The sequence below is a fragment of the Cryptotermes secundus genome, unplaced genomic scaffold (genome assembly GCF_002891405.2).
Source record: "Cryptotermes secundus unplaced genomic scaffold, Csec_1.0 scaffold78, whole genome shotgun sequence".
Lineage (NCBI taxonomy): Eukaryota > Metazoa > Arthropoda > Insecta > Blattodea > Kalotermitidae > Cryptotermes > Cryptotermes secundus.
In genome coordinates this window covers 458,941-475,797 of record NW_019721515.1, presented here as the reverse complement: position 1 = coordinate 475,797, position 16,857 = coordinate 458,941, and positions in this window count along the sequence as shown.

Genomic DNA, 16,857 nt, shown 5'->3' with positions numbered 1-16,857 from the left:
TTCTCCTTTCGTTTCCCATCTCTCGGGGATCAATTCATTGTCTTGAGATAAATGCATTGGACGTGATGAATTAATTTGTCGCCCCCCGCCCTTTTCCCTCCCAAACACACTTCATTTCCGAAGAAGCTTTAGATTTTCAACTGTTGTCATTTGCAGTGCTCAAACTTCTAGGTCTGCAGCACACAATACCATGTTCCAAACGAGACTGTTTCCAACAATACAAAACCTTCCTCTCCTTTACATTACTATCCAAGATAGAAATTTCCTGCCATGTCTACAGCAACATGTGCGCTTCATATTGCAGACGGAATGCTGAAGCCCTCATGCAGCATTCGAGCGTCCCATTCAAGTACTCTAGGGAAAATGCCCCCCTCCCCTCTATCCACTCATCACTCACATCAAACTGAATACATCGGTTAATCCAGCAGCTCCATTATTCCTGAAACAATTATCATATTTAGGGTGGCAAGAGAAAGATATTTCGGCATTAATTTTATGCTATAATTTAATCATCTCATCTTAAGTGGATCCCTTTTCACATCGACCAAACATCTGGATCAGCGGTAATGCTCTACGGCTGTTCTGTGAAGGCCTGCAGGAAAAACAGGCTCCACTTGTGTTCGTTCAAGTAAATCAGGAGATCTGTTTCAGTAAAGCCCAGGTTCAATGTCTATCGAAAATGATCACTAAACGTTTGGGCCGTCACAGCGGAAAATTATGGTGCCTTATCATTTTCAAACCTTGGGATAACCGCAAGGAATATCGCACTAAATTATTTCCTTAATAGCACTGTATAGGATACTGGTGGGAAAGCCAGAAGGAAAGAGACCACTGGGAAGACCAACACGTAGGTGGGTGAACAATATTAAAATGGATCTTCGAGAGATAGGATGGGGTTAGTAGCTGGCTTCCCACCGCGGCGGCCCGGGTTCGATCCCGGGTCTGGTCAAGTGGGATTTGTGGTGGACAAAGTGGTGCTGGGGCAGGTTTTCTACGGGTACTTCGTTATCCCTTCCAATCTTCATTCCACCAATTGTTCCACAATTACCCTCACCTATCATCTGGGACTGGTACAATAGGCCAGAAGTTGACGCAGTACAAGGGACTTAGTCCCACACCCACTAGCAATAAAAAAAGATACCTCGGATTGATTTGGCAGAAGCAGCTGGAATCAAGTGCTTCCCATAGACAATTCAGAAGCGTAACCGCTTGAGCCATGTCGCATACAGCATACTGCTCCATAGTGGGCTTCGAAACACCCTGTATGTTTGTAAGGGAACAAAGAGTGGCCGAAGCACGATATAAATGGAGCCTCAAGAACTGATCATCGCATGTGTAAAGACAACAAGACGAACTTTCGAAATTCTTCAAATGTGTTAACATTTAATCTCACACGACAATTTTACATCTCATTATTATTTACATATACTGAATATATAACGACAATTACGCCTCAGTGCTTTGGCGACAAATACAATGCGGGTGTGAATTTATTTATTTTCGTGTAATGGTACCAATTATGTTCATCTTCTTATAGAGTTATCCAAACTTCGAGAATTCCAATACGGAAACAATAATTAAAGAAAAGACAGGTTAATTCAGTGGAACGAAATATTCTTAACAAGATTCTCAGGCAGACATTTGGACTAAAGAGAGACGAAAAAGAAAACAGTGGAGCAGAAAAGTTATATAGTTACACGCTTCATACTGTGTGCTCTATGAAGGGGAAGAGACAAGCGAAAGAATGTAGCATTAAGAACCTCATCTTCATGTAAACCCCTCCAGTCTCATTTTACTTCATCTCTATTGTGTCCAAATATTCTCGACAGTAAATTGTTCCTACAGTTCCAGTCGTCCTGTGGGAGATTTCTACACCGTTCGGCCTTCATGACTTGCCGCCGCCTGCGAACATCAGAACGGGGCCACAAGGAACCTGATTTCTTAAGTATACTAATTTAATCATTTTGATTTGCACATGTCTGTTTATGCAGAGGGTACAGGACAATTTGGAAACTTGTACAAAGTAAGATATTCCAAAGCAGCAGTCCCTTTGATATCTACGGACTGCGAGCATATACTGGAAATAAGGGAAGTGGAGCAACCCCACCTGCAGGCCCATTTCGCTGGACTGGGCAGGCATCTGAGACATATATTCAAATATTTGTAAAGCATTGGGCGTCATGAACAGCGACATTACAATATGCTTAGATAGATTCTGGTTTCATGATACATAATTTCCCATACCTGTCCTCTACTTGGAAGCGCGCTGCACTGATGTGAGCCTAAACAACACTAAACTAACATGAGACAGAATTTGTCGCACCAAAACCTATTGTGCTAATGTAAGCAGTGATGAAGCTATGTTGCCGCCTGACTGATATTTGCGGGTTCTAGATTTGATTGATTCGATTTATTAGAAGTCACTATTACAATTACACCTGAATGCAACTGTTCACACAGTTAACTCCTTCTGGATAACGAATTTCTCACTGCTGTCTGGCATCTAGTCTTCTCTTAAGCTCCGTAATTAGTAACTCCACTATGAATGAATCCCGTAACTCACTCATTCGTCTGGCAAACTCTCCTGTTCTAATGCTTGGACGGACCGCGTAGAAGTCAGCTCATTCAACAGTAGAGTTCTCGGGCTCTTAGCCGTTACTGTGCTTCGGACGGTTCGTTGCCTACGAATCGATGTGAATCTCTATGCAATGCATTGCTTATTTAGTCTATCCGTCGTACAGCAGCGGTGCCTTCCGTGTTGCCACGGGAATGTGCTCAGCAGCTTTAAGGCGTCATGTCACAATATTCTTCTAAGTTTCAGTGACTATTATACCTATCCTAAAGAGGATTGCAAATAATTAGGCATCGTTTCGATTTCTTCTGCAGCTTCGGCTTATTTCAAACACGGAATTTAAGATCAAATTGTACGAAGTTAAAGAGCATCTTTAAGCCTTTGAACCGAAAGATATTAAATTACAGTGGATCTTTCTTTACTGGGACTAAAGAAGAAAAACTGAAATTTGGTTAGTCATTTTCTTTCCCCGAGAGCACTGAACAATTGAAAATATTTGGCTTGTATAAGTAATCCAATTTAATTGTCCTCCGGTTGCATAGAGAGAAGTTTCGTAATGCATACCCTTCGTCAAATATAAGCAGAGTGATCAAATGAAGGAAAGTGAAATAAGAAAAGCTAGAAACGTGCATGGGGAGGTAAATAATGTTGTAGATTTTTGAACGGAAGGCATTCTGGGAATACATTAAAGGATAACTAAAAAAAAAGTCATAGGGAAAGAGGATATTGAAATTAAAGTAAAAAATGAAAACTGCTTTAAATTCATTCTCCTTCTTTTAAATGGCGGTCTGATATTTAAAGATCGTAAAGAGCAACAATTTGTGTCCTTAGGTGATCTGTAAAAGTCGCGGAATATCATTTCAATATTGATAAAGTATTTTAAATAAAATAATTAGATTTAAGTTTTATGGATCCCACAATGAAATTATTATTTGAATGCTGATGAAAGGAATAAAATAAAACAACTGTAGCTAATTTGTAGGCAAAGCACGTCACATATAAAGATGCTCCTTCTTGAGACTTTCTCTGGGAAAAGCATGATATGTCTAGTTCTGAAACTGGTCAAGATATATCATAACATTTGAAGTACTGCATTTTGGGTTTAGTGCTTTCTAATACTGAACATTTCAAAAGAAGGTTCATTAAACGTTTATGAATATCATGTTCTCTAATAATGTTAATAAAATCACAACATTTTCGCAGATGAGGAAAAAGTACATGATATTCTTTTTCAAATTTTAGTGGTATCCCATGAAGGGACAGGATTTGGGATGTGAGAGCTGGAATAGGCTAGCCTTGTAATACGGGTATACCAACATTCGGGCTCCACCAAGAGCGGAGGATTTCTTGACCAAGCAAGTAACTATCTCCTAAATGGGCCGAAAAATCAAACTGTGGACTCAACTGAGGGGAAACCCCAGACTGGCTTGGCCAGGGCACGGACTGAGGCGAGAGGTCTGCTCTAGGCAGCTGATACTGAAGTGCGTGTTCATATTTACAGTGTATATCAAAGCACGTATCATTTAATTGAGCTGAGAGACTATCACATTAAAATGGACAGTGGGTATGGATACCTGCAAAAGGGATTTCAAAGCCTGCAGCTGACTCTGTCCTTGATTCCTGGGCTGAGGGTCTGACATCAACAAAGAGCTGGATGCTTCAATATGTTTTTGATCCTGTTCATTCAAAGCAATCTCATCTTATAGTCCAATGAGCCGTAAGATAAAATGATGAACAGGTATGCGCAAGACAGCTCCGCGATTGTATCATGGATCTGTGCTTGGGAATGTTATATAACAGTAACGAGTAGACACGTTTCACTGCTCATAAGGACGTCTCGAAATATACGCAAAGACTAATTTATTTCAAAAGCTCTTACAACGGTGTCTGACTTTTTTTCCAGATTTTTCGCGTTAAAATTAGGATACAGCTCCAGACCTGCATTCGGGGGGGGGGGGAAATCACTTTTGAATTTTAGCAGGGATACAGATTATGCTCATTGAGGTTTTCTGTGGTCTTACTTCAGACAAACACCAGAACAATGAAGAATACCATCTTCTGGGATATGACACAGTGTAGATATTGTGTTAACCGACGTTTCGAAGAAAAGTATCGCCTCCATCTTCAGGGTATAAGAAATCAAAGAGCGATGAACCAGAGTGAGCAGGTGGCTGTAAATTTAAAAAATTGAATGACCTCACCGGGAATCGAAAGCGCGACTTTCCAGCGTGCAGAGTTATCGTGTAATATATTCAAACTCCAAACCGAAACTCGAACCCACGGTCCTCTCTATCATGTTCCCTAATATAAAGGCAGGGTGATGCAGATACACCAACACGCTTGGTCTTCAAGCATTCTGAGCAATGCCATGTGAATACACTCAACACTGAACGTAAGGATGGACGAGTTGGTCTGCTTCCATATTCTGCATAAGTTCTTTCATCTTCAGTAACTAAAGGACCAAAAAAAAAGAAATAAAGTAAAGTCCCTGCGCATCACACTCTCTTCCTGCCTTCTCTGTAAAACTTTCTCCCCATGAAACATGAGATAAAGTGTAAGTTCTCCCCTTAGGTTGACACTTTGGAAAGTTCAGTTCTCTTCTTCGAGACTGCTCAAAACGTGGCAAAGCCCCTGTAACCAATTTGAGGCGTCGGTCGGCCCTTGTCACGTTAACGTTAAGTGGGTCGAAGTAATAGCTCTTGTATTTCAGCTCGATAAAAACTTCATATGATGAAAGCCAGGCACTTCTTACCAAAGGAAAACGAACAAAAAATCCTCTTTGTGTTCCTTGTGGGAGGAAGAAAAACTTTTGATAATATTTCAAGTTAAATAATTACAAGATAAAAATATATCTCAGTGCAATATAGGCTGTAGTGTTCATACCTGCGCGATGCTCGTGAGTGGACCGTGTGTGGTTGTGAGAAGTACTGATTCCGTCGGTAGGTATGTGTCAACAGCAGCCTTGTCGTCACATGTCGCTTTCATACAAGGAATAGTTATTCATGTAGAGTTTCTTTAGTCATGCATTTTGTATCTCCCCGGAGTCAGGATAGCTCAGTCGGTATAGTGGCGGGCTACAGCCTGGACGATCCGGGTTAGATTCCCGATAATGGAAGATGTTTCTCCTCTCCACAGAGTCTAGACTAACTATGCTGAATAATTTATCTTTTTGCTTATTCTTGTATTCATATTTGCTTACTGCTTCCTCATAAAGCTGCGATCAATTTATAAAATCTGTGAAAAGTTCGAGAATTCGTCGTACTTAACGGAGCACAGAAGACATATAAATCAACTCCGTGGCCTGTAGTCCGCACGCGAACTATACCGAGAGAGCGAAGGCCGCTTGTCGCCAACTTTAGCGGATAGAGGGTGTCACGTGGTCAGCGCAACGGATCCACACGGCTGTTAGTCTCAGTTTTCTAGACCGGAGCCGCTATTTACTTGAAATAGCTCCTCAATTATCCTCACGGGGCTGAGTGGACCCCGTTTCAGACCCACTACTCTTCAGAAAATCTAGTAGCGCCGGGAACCGAACCCGGGACCTCTGGATCTGTAGCCAGGAACTCTGACCACTAGACCACAGAGAATGAGAAATCTGCCTCCTACTAGATTCATGCTGCCTTCTTGCTTGACTCCTTTTTAGACCCACAAGATGGAAGTGACATGTTTATTTGAAACGTCGGCTAAGTTCCATCTAACTACGAGGCGGTATATTCCAGTAGATTAAACTCTCATAACTGCCGCTGTGAGGGCTCCAAACCCTACCTACCCTAATATTTTGCAAGATCGACCGTTTTTGAGGAAGTAAATACATTTTTATTTAAGCTTTGAGTAAAGTAGCTATTTCTACTTGATCGTTTCCAGCCAAAATTAAATTCTGCGGATAGCATTCAGCGCTGAATTCTCAATACCAGTTTTCGTCGATATCTGCTTAGTACCATCTGATTCGATATATGTGGACAAATGGACTTACTAAAATTCAAGAACTGAGTTCAAAAACGCCTAGTAATATCGAATACTAGTAACTGACTGACTTCATTTTATTAGTCTAGTAATTTATTGGTCGGGAAAACTTGTGAAGTGGAGAAAACAGCAACGGCAGTCATTAAATCCCGTACTGTAAAGTTGGTTGTGCGAAATCTGGGTTGTGACATGTTGTGGTCGCTGTAAGTGATAACGGCATCTACAGGACCCAAACCGCTTGGAGCACCAGAATGCGCCAGCTGCGACCACTTTTAATTCACAAGCATATTTTGATACTTGGCAGACGTCTGCTCGTCCGAGGGACGGCCACTTTGAAGGCCATGGAATGTCAGACGATGGAAGAGGAAACAATGCAGACATATTTAGTGGGTAACTTACGTCGCATAGGGAGAGTGAAATAAAACAAGTTGGTTTCTGCGGTAACTCTTCTCACTTGTGTTAGGAAGCAACCGGTTCGAATATAGGCCGAGATACGGGTCATCCTTATTAAGTTCCTAGTGGGTTTCCTTAGTGCCCCCAATCGAATTCTGGGATAATGCAGGCAACGTCTACTTCCTTAGTAATCCTTTACAAACCATCATTCATGAATAATCCTATCATTCGACGCCATGTTTTCGAGATATCGGCAATGTAATAAAATAAACCATAAAATAACAAAGAATATATCGTGAAATGATTGACCGCCTCTGTGGTCTAGTGGTCAGAGTTCCTGACTACAGATCCAGAGGTCCCGGCTTCGATTCCCGGGGCTACCAGATTTTCTGAGAAGTAGTGGGTCTGAAACGGGGTCCACTCAACCTCATGAGGATAATTGAGGAGTTACTACCAGGAAATAGCGGCTCCGGTCTAGAAAACCGAAATTAACGGTTGTGAGGATCCGTTGCGCTGACAACACAACCCCCTCGATCCGCTAAAGTTGGCACCAATTTCGCCGACAAGCTGCGGTCGCTCGGTCGGTATAATTCGCTTGCGGACTCAAACCAGGTGGTCTGTTTTTTGTTGTTTCGTATATCAAGAAATATGCAACGATATTGTTCAAATTCACCGGAGATGACATATTCCAATGCCAAATAAACACTGTAGTTGTTAGAGCGTCGTTAAATGAGATATTCGTCCAGTCATTCTATATGGATATGTTATAATTTTAGGGCACGCCATTTTTAATCCTGTAGTTCATTTTATGTCTGAATTTTGAGGAAAGAGACAGTCTGTAGCGGCAATCGGATTAAGCCTAATGCAGCTACATACGAAGTTGGCACTCTACACATCTCTCGTTGGTACCCGTAGGTTCACCTTAGGGCACAGAGGGCACTGAGATGGAAGCAATATTGCGGATGGCCGAAACGTTCATATAAGCAGAGATTTCATCTCTGACTGGGCAGACACATGTAGAACATTCTCTGTAAATGGGCCTCAGTAATGCTTGGCGATTAGTGTGAGTTGGGTCAACGGAAGGCAGGAAACCTATGGGGCAGTTACCCCTATTATGTAATGGGGAGGTGAAGTTGCATGCTTAGTGCTTGCTTGTCACGCTTAACCCTTCAACCTGCCATTCCTCCACCCCAACTACTTACATCCGTCTTCCCTTTGGAATGAAAATACCTGCACGCAGTCAGACCCATGGCCTCGCTCTATAGCATTCAATAACTAACTTTATGCTTCCCAGCGGGTCAACGTGACATGTATACGAATCAGGCTGACATAATTGGGAGGAAGGAATGAGAAAAGGTGAAGCAAAATTTGGCACAAAGAGACTGCAGCATGTGAACTAAACAGCTTTCAACACCAACATGGAACTTTCCGCGGTAGTTCGTATGCGCTGTAGGTCATCTGGGAAGAGCATTGTGTCCAATCTTAAGATACGTAAATGGGCCAGACTTTTAAGTATATGTATTTCACGTGTGACTATAGAGTTGAAATAGCAGAGGTCTAATAAATAATTTTGTGCCTTCTTCAAATCGACTTCGAAACGTCTGTAACTTTTACTATTTCGACAGGCTGCTATATCCTAAGTAGATAAATCTATGAAGATCACATACTTTCAAGGTTATATAAGCCACTGTATCAACTAGCGAGTTTACATAATGATATCCAATTAAATATGTATGCATAATTAAAAATACCGGTAATGATTAAGGAAAGATATACAAAGGCAATTTATATCCATTTTTATTTATATCTTCAATCACAACTGATTGAAAGGGGGCGGAGAAAATAATGGGAACATTAAGAAATTGAGGAATATAATTTTTGTTGGCTACACGGAAAGAAATTCAGTTGGCAACACTGAATGTTCTTCTTTCGTCTGTTTTCAATGTGTAGTGCTCGTGTCAGTGCATTGGTGACTGATGATTGTGTTGAGTGACAGTCCGTGTGAATAAATCTGCCCTGTCTTGAAAGATGACAGATAGTTAGTGCGCGTTTGGCTGGAGCATCTGTGACAAAAACTGCAACATTATTAGGTGTATCGAGAGCGACAGTTTCTAAGGTTATGTCGGAATACATGAACCATGGGAAGACAACATCAGCGAAGTGTAACAGTGGGCGAAAATCAACATTCACAGAAAAAGATCATTGAGAAATCACACAACTACTACAGCACAGGTGACAGGACAGCAGAACTAAATATTCATCTTAAAGATCTGTTTCCAAATAAAAAAAAACTGTCCGACGTGAGCTTCACAAATCCAACATCAACGGTAAGGCTGCATTTGCTAAACCTCTGATTACTGAAAGTAACACTCAGATGTATCAACGACGGTGTCACAACCATAAAACCAGGACATCAAACTGGAAACGCGCGTGTGATATGGTCACATAATATCTCAGCATGATGACTTACACGCTCCACTAAACTACATCTATTCATTCGTTGATTTTTCAAACATACACCATCCTTCGGCCGATCACAATGGCCGCGCAGTCTAAGGCAGGAACCAATTTCGCTCGCTCGAACGCTGGGATCGTGGGTTCGAATCCCACTCAAGCCATTGATGTCTGTATTGTGTGCGTTTATTCTATGTAGTATTGTTCTGTGTGTAGGCAGAGGCCTTGAGACGAGCTGATCCACAGTCTAAGGCGTACTACCAACTGTGTATAGGACCAAGAAACTGATAAAGTAACTAAAGTCAAACAAAGGGCTGTAGCGTCATAATAATAACAATAATAATATCCTACCTACCCTTATTCGCTGTAATACAGTGCGTACAATCAAGTGCGCGCCGCGGCTGCAATTTGCCGTGAGTCATACCACCGCAGAACGGATGCAGTCGCGGGGAGTGTTGAAACTCCTCCCCGCGACTGCATCCGCACTTGATTGTACGCACTGTATTAGAGTTATACATTGGCAACGACATCTCGTGCCGATGACAGTGGCCACACGGTCCAGGGCACGAAGTGTCTTCTCTCGCTCGAACTCTAGGATCGTGGGTTCGAATCCCACTCAAGGCATGGATATGTGTATCTGTATACGTTCTTTCTGGGTTTATGTTGTCCTGGGTAGGCAGCGGCTTTGCAACGCGCTGATTCTCCGTCCAAGGAGTCCTACACACTGTTTAAGATTAATAAACTGAAATAAAGAAAAGCGTTTCACGTATGCCCTATGCTCCAAAGTGGGAGCAACAGGAGAGAGAGATATCTCGTAGGCTTGTATTATGGACAACATTCTGCCTCACACTATCCTTTCGTCCTGTTTTTATTCAAACATGAACTACAGGCCTGCTCGTATTGTTTGGCTGTTCAATCCAAAGCCAGGCTTCGTCAAGTCCCACTTGTTTCTGCTGGCTAAACACCTGATACAAATTATTCGGGTTCGGGTATCAGCCGTTACCATTCATAATCTGCTTTCTACTTAATTTTGTGAAGACTTCATCACGCTACTTTGTATTCTTTACTTTTTTTATATTGCTAGTGGAGGGGGACTAAGTCCCTTGTACTGCGGCAACTTCTGGCCTATTTTACAGCCACAGATGATAGGTGAGGGTGATTGTGGAGCAATTGGTGGAATGAAGATTGGCAGGGGAACCGAAGTACTCGGAGAAAACCTGCCCCAGCGCCACTTTGTCCACCACAAATCCCACTTGATCAGACCCCGGGCCACCGCAGTGGTAAGCCAGCGACTAACTGCTTGAGCGTATTCTTTACTTAGTGAATATAGAATGTTTTCATTTATTCAAGGTTACTAAGGAAACTGCAAATATTTTATGTTATAATACGTCCTATACTAAATACATTATTTTAAATTCATTATTCGAAACAATTCTATATTTAGACAATACATGAGCCACGAAGTCCGAAACGCGCCGTTAACCCAAGAATAATTCAATCAGAGGACTACCGAAGAGTTTGACTGGACGAATTGTGAGTATACTCATACATTCATACATCAGCCAAAACGGTCAGTTTATGTGAGCTGATTCGAACACTGAGACCTCTACAACATGAAGAATAAATCCTAATTCCTGAATCCCGAAGTACCGTAGATCATTTGACGGTTCGCATAAACCGCATTACAGCGTCTTTCTGCTTCCCTAACATACGGTTTAAGCATACAGAGAAATTAAGTAAGCTCTGACGGCAAAATATGGTTTCAAGTTACATGAAGTTTCCATCCTGTCGTATACAAAATTGCACTAAATTGAAGGATTCTATGATATTCATACTCTCACTTTTCTATAACAGGCTTTGCAGGGAAGAGGTCTATAAAATTCAAATGACGTAGAAACATCATGTCAGACAATTTCGGTTAATATATGCAGCAAGTGAGCAAACATTTTAATAGCTCGATTAAAATCGATGTACGTGGAATATGGTAATGAAGACCCCTCACGCAGGCTTACAACCGAGAAGCGCACATTAAGTTCTGGTTAAGAAAATTTAATTTTAATAAACTTCGTGTCTGTGCCTGTTTTGAAATTTATTTTATATATTTTCAAGCCATAAACACTCTAATATCATGAGGATTTTAATATGTTTTGATAAAAACTCCTGTATACTATGTGAAAAGCTACGCTAAAAAGAAGTGACGTTATACACTCGTTTCCAGAGCAGAGAAAATATTGCAGATTGTAAACACCTAACTTTCCCTTCATGTCCTTCCAAATTCTTAATTTTATTACTGGAGACATAGTTCTAAGAGACATTTTTGGCCTATTTTCCTAAAGTAGGCTTATGTGATCTCCATCTTCTCTGTCTATGAATTCCCCCAACTAAAACTTTTGAATGCCTGATCTAATCTTTATGGAACTTGGTACGTATAACATGGCAACTGGGCCCATCTCAAAAGCGTACTTCATAAATCCCTCCCATCAATCTGTGTGTCTGTATATGAATCCCTCTTACCATTGCTAGGCAAAAGCTCGGTAAAATGTATCCCTCCTTTCGTTGCTAAGCAAAGGCTAGATAAAATTTTCCTGCAGCAACGAAGAATTGTTGAAGGCGTCGTTTTCTATGCGGTCCGTGTCGTATCAAAGTAAATCATGCGATTAGTTCTTCCTATAACTTCTTGTTTAAATTTCATAACGGTTTATTACTCTCTTCTGTATGCCGAATTGAGAGTGAAGTGCAGTATCACCGGAATATACAGCTCCTCAGTAAATCAACAGGTACAAAACTTGGTCCAAGGATACACAAAAAATGCACACTTCTCGCGATGAAGCCTCTGGTTCAAACCATGATGCAAAGCCTGTCACTGACAAGTGGTATATTGACATGTATTTATCCGAGTATCCAGAATTTCCCATGCTATCAACATTACATCAACACTCCGCACATATCTGTCACTGCAGCTGTCCTGTGGGACAGGTCCGAGCAGCCAGCACGGCAAGACAACCTCGTTCTATTGTTATGACTTCTTCAGATGTCACCCAGAACTTGGCTCAGATTAAGGACACAAAAGCTTGGCTAACTTTCAGTAGAGGAAACTGCTGTGTACGAAGATGCAATTTGTGTACTAAGTGGCTGACATTAATGCTCCTCCAGACAAATATTATGTCATTGGATGACATCTCAGACGGCATTTTCAGAGCTCTCTCGTCGCCTACTGCAACATGCCGGAGAACACAATTACGGCGCAGAATTAACATCACCTCAAAACGCCTTAAAATTCTGCGAAATCAGGTCTTTTTGAAAACTCAAACATTAATAAGACACAACAACACAGAGGTTAATGTGGTGATTCTTATTTGTAAACTTCACCAATATTATTAGAGTCTGAAATGAATGAGGATGATATGGCTGAGGAATGTAGCACGCATACAAACGCAAAAAATAAATAACTTTAAGGTTAGCAAACCTGAAGAGAAAAGACAACTTGGAAGTTGTGCGCGTAGATTACAGGGCAATAATAAATAAAAATTAAAGAAATAGGGTGGGAGGGTGTGGACGGGATTTATATGGATCACGACAGGGTCACTGTAATCACAAACATTCGCATCTAGAGGATGTGGGGAATCCCTTGGTAAACTTGAGAAGAATTTGCTTCCCAAGAGCTCTGCTGAGAGGAGGGACACTACGCAGTTAAGATAATAATAGACACAATTTTAGGACAATAGGGTGCAACCTTTGTCTTGTAAAATAATAATGTTGCTTCGCTTATTTACAGTGTACCTCCATTTTTCGTAGATTTTATAGCGTCGAATAGGATAAGGACTGTGAAGAAAAATTTGGACTGCTGAAAAAACTATCAGTGACCTTTTTTTAAGACCCTACCCCATTATGTTGAGGCACAATGCTACAAGCAGGAAGGTCGCCGATTCGATTCTCGATGAGGTCATTGGATTTTTCATTTTATCTAATCCTTCCAGCCGAACTATGGCCCTGTGGTTCGACTCAGCCTCTAACTGACATGAGTACCAGGAGTAAAGGTCGGCCGGTGTGCAGGACTGACAACCTCACCGCCATCTGTGAGCAAACTGTCTAGAAAATATGCGACCGTCGACGTTTCACAACCATAGGGGCCTCATATAGGGATGCCTTTATCATTTGTATCACAATGTCTGACTTCAGAAACTACAGAAATCACTACAAACCTCAACCGGAAGAAGAGGCTTCAGGGACTTCTGGAAACCATGACTGGCATTTAACGGCGACGTTCGAAGACATTAAAAATATCGAGGTACTTTTAAAAGACTCTTAACGATAGGCAGAAGTTGGGAAACAATGATGTCAAGGTCAGGAAACATAAAAAATATGATGATCTCTTTTATGCTCTACATAAACACGGTTATTATTTTGGTTAAATGCTAAAAACGATGCAGGTATATGCAAGAACATACAGTTACTATAGGATTCTGACGATAGTGTATAACACATAGAGATATTGGGTTTTCGGACTTTATCTATCGTCCTGGTTTTAAGATAACTAAGAAAAATACGACGTTTCGGAAACTGGATCTGTTTCCGTCCTCAGGTGAGGGAAAACACCTATTCTGCTGGGTCCCTTAGAAATAGTATCTTATAACCAGGACGATGGATAAAGCCCGAAAACCCAATATCTCTAAGAACATGAAGTATACACGTACGTCTTAGTACTTAACATATTAGTATTAGGGAGACGCAGTCAGTAACGGGATATGCACCTACGCGACACTGCGTCTGGGCTTCAAAGGAGGCACAGACACGTCGTTCAAAGGGAGCCACATTAAACGTGTTTACGCTTCATTTATCAGAATGCAGTCAACTACAATGAGTATTCACTATTTCTTAGTGTGCGAAAGAATCACTCAACATGTGACACGACCATAAATCTCACAAATGTTCACTTACAAATTAGTTCTATCATCATCTCAGCGAGGCGTTAGATGCTCCCCCTGTGACGGCACTCCAGTAGCACTGAGTAATACGAACAGATGAGGGCACGTTTTCTGATTCATCCCGTGACTCACACTCTCAGGCTCACAGGATAAACAGTGTCGCAACAAAGCCGTAGCAGGAGTAACAATAAAATATTAATTATTAAAGAAATAAAGCATTGAATTATCTTCATATGTTATGAAAACAATACTTAGATAACAGAAACTGTACACCAAACATGTAAACATAAAGCTTTGTATGTATATCGGTGTTCAATAAGAAAACATACTTGTAGGCGGTATGTCTTACTGACATGACATTAAGGTGGGATCCTTGAGAAACCTGAGGAGGACCGTCATGCCTAATCAACATGACTGTGAAAATGTAACTTAGAATCAAAGAAAAAAACCTAGGTCCTTAATACTGCTGGCGCGTGTAATGGTAGCATGACAGAGCTGATACTCGTAACAGATTTTCTTTTCCCCTGGTGTTTGAGAGAACATTCATTTCCGCAATATTAAGTCTCATGGAGTTAGCTCCAGTCACTCACGGAATTAATGCCAGATTGGACTAAGAGGCAATCATGTGGTGAGTTAATGACGCGGAAAATTTTAAGATAATCGGCAAAAATTAAAGTTTACAGGAGTTAACACAACTGCGTAGATCATTTATAAATACGTTGAAAAGAAAAGGCCCCAGAACAGAGCCTTGCGGCACACCGGAAGTTACATGAAAAGGCAGGGAGAGAGTGCCAGAAACGCGAAGCCGAGATCTGTTGGCTAAGTAACTGCGAAACCAGCTAACATAAGCATCAGAGAATCCGAAGGAGCTTATTTTATGCAACAGCATAAACAGGCGTCAAAAGTCAAGAAACGTCACAAAATTGGTTACTGTAGATTTAGTTCTGGTGAAGACATGTTGATTGGGATTAAAGTTAGCGTAATGCGAAACATGACCATGAATAATGAATTCAAACAATTTAGAGAAATTACTGTGAATAGAAATGGGTCTGTAGTTGCTCACAGCATCATCACTGCCTCTTTCAAATATGGGTAAAATAGCAGAATCTTTCCATGCAGCAGGAAAATACTGCTTGGCCAGGCTCAAGTTAAATATATGCCTAAAGAATAGGAATAAACATACCTGAACAGCCTTGTATGATAAAGCAAGGGATATCGTCAAGTCCAACAGATCTGGAATATTTTAGCCTTTTAATTGCTTTCCAGATATTCGCATCGGAAATAGCGACAAGGAAAAAAAATTCAGGAGATTGCGAGAGGGAGGAAAGTCCATACCATAATAATAACCATAACAATAACAACAATAATAATAATAATGTAAAAAAAGGTAAAGCTATCCCAGTAAAAACCCTTGGAGGCCCATAGGGTTGTGAGACGTCGAGGATCCAACACTTTTCTAGACAATTGGCTCACAGATGGCGATGAGGTTGTCAGCCTAACGAGGTGGCCGCCCTTTACCACCAGGAATATTCCTGGTACTCATTTCTGTTAGTCTGAGTCGACTCCAGGGCCATAGCACGTCTGGAAGAATCAGGTGAACTGAAAATTCCAATGATATCGGGAATCGAAACAGCGACCCTCCGGCTTGTAGCACAGTGTCTCAACCAACTACGCTACCACGTGTCCCCCACTAATAATACTAAACGAAAAATATAATGAAAGACTTCTGCAACTATCTGAAGACGGAGAGTGGTGCTACAATAGCCGAGTTCAAGCCATACCCATGTCTACCTCAAACAGGAGTAGTTGTAGGAATACTGTACTAAGATTTCAAGAGATTTCAAATTATGTCTATCAGTCATGGATCATAATACAGATATCAGTTGTTTTAGGTAACTTACCAGTTCCGGTGCAAAAATATTTTAATTTTTTTATTACATTACGTTCATTATAAAAAATGTAGAAAGTGCATTATATTGAAGTTCAGATCTTTGAATCGAAAAGTGTACGAAAGACGAGGAGATCCTCTGATATGCTCTACAAATGGATTATGTCTCAGAAATCCATAAGTGGGTCTTCCATTTTCTCAAATTTCATGAACTCTCTTTCCGTCTTTCAGGAGGCTAAGTGCATTCGATGTTACAGAAGTAATTTCTGCTAAGTTGGAGTAGTCTTTCTTGTCATTTGTTGTGGAAAGGGGAACATCGTCCCGAAAAAAAAATTCGATCTTCTGTAAACTGCAAAAATTATTCATATCATAAAATCCATCTGCCTTAACTAACGGTACTTGACCTAAAAAGCATTAGATTTATAAAAGGAAAGAGCACTGAAAATAGAAGAGAACAAGTCAATTCACAATGCGCCTATGTGCCCGACACACAAGAATACTACTTATGGTGAATAATTGAATAATCGTACGGGACTGAGAGAAGGATAAAGTCGCCATGGATCTGAAAAGGGGGGGGGACAGGAATGTTATGTCTACCGAGATTTAAGTGCGCGTGACCTCATTTCCTTCCACTAGCCGTTCAAAAAACATTCAGACATTTG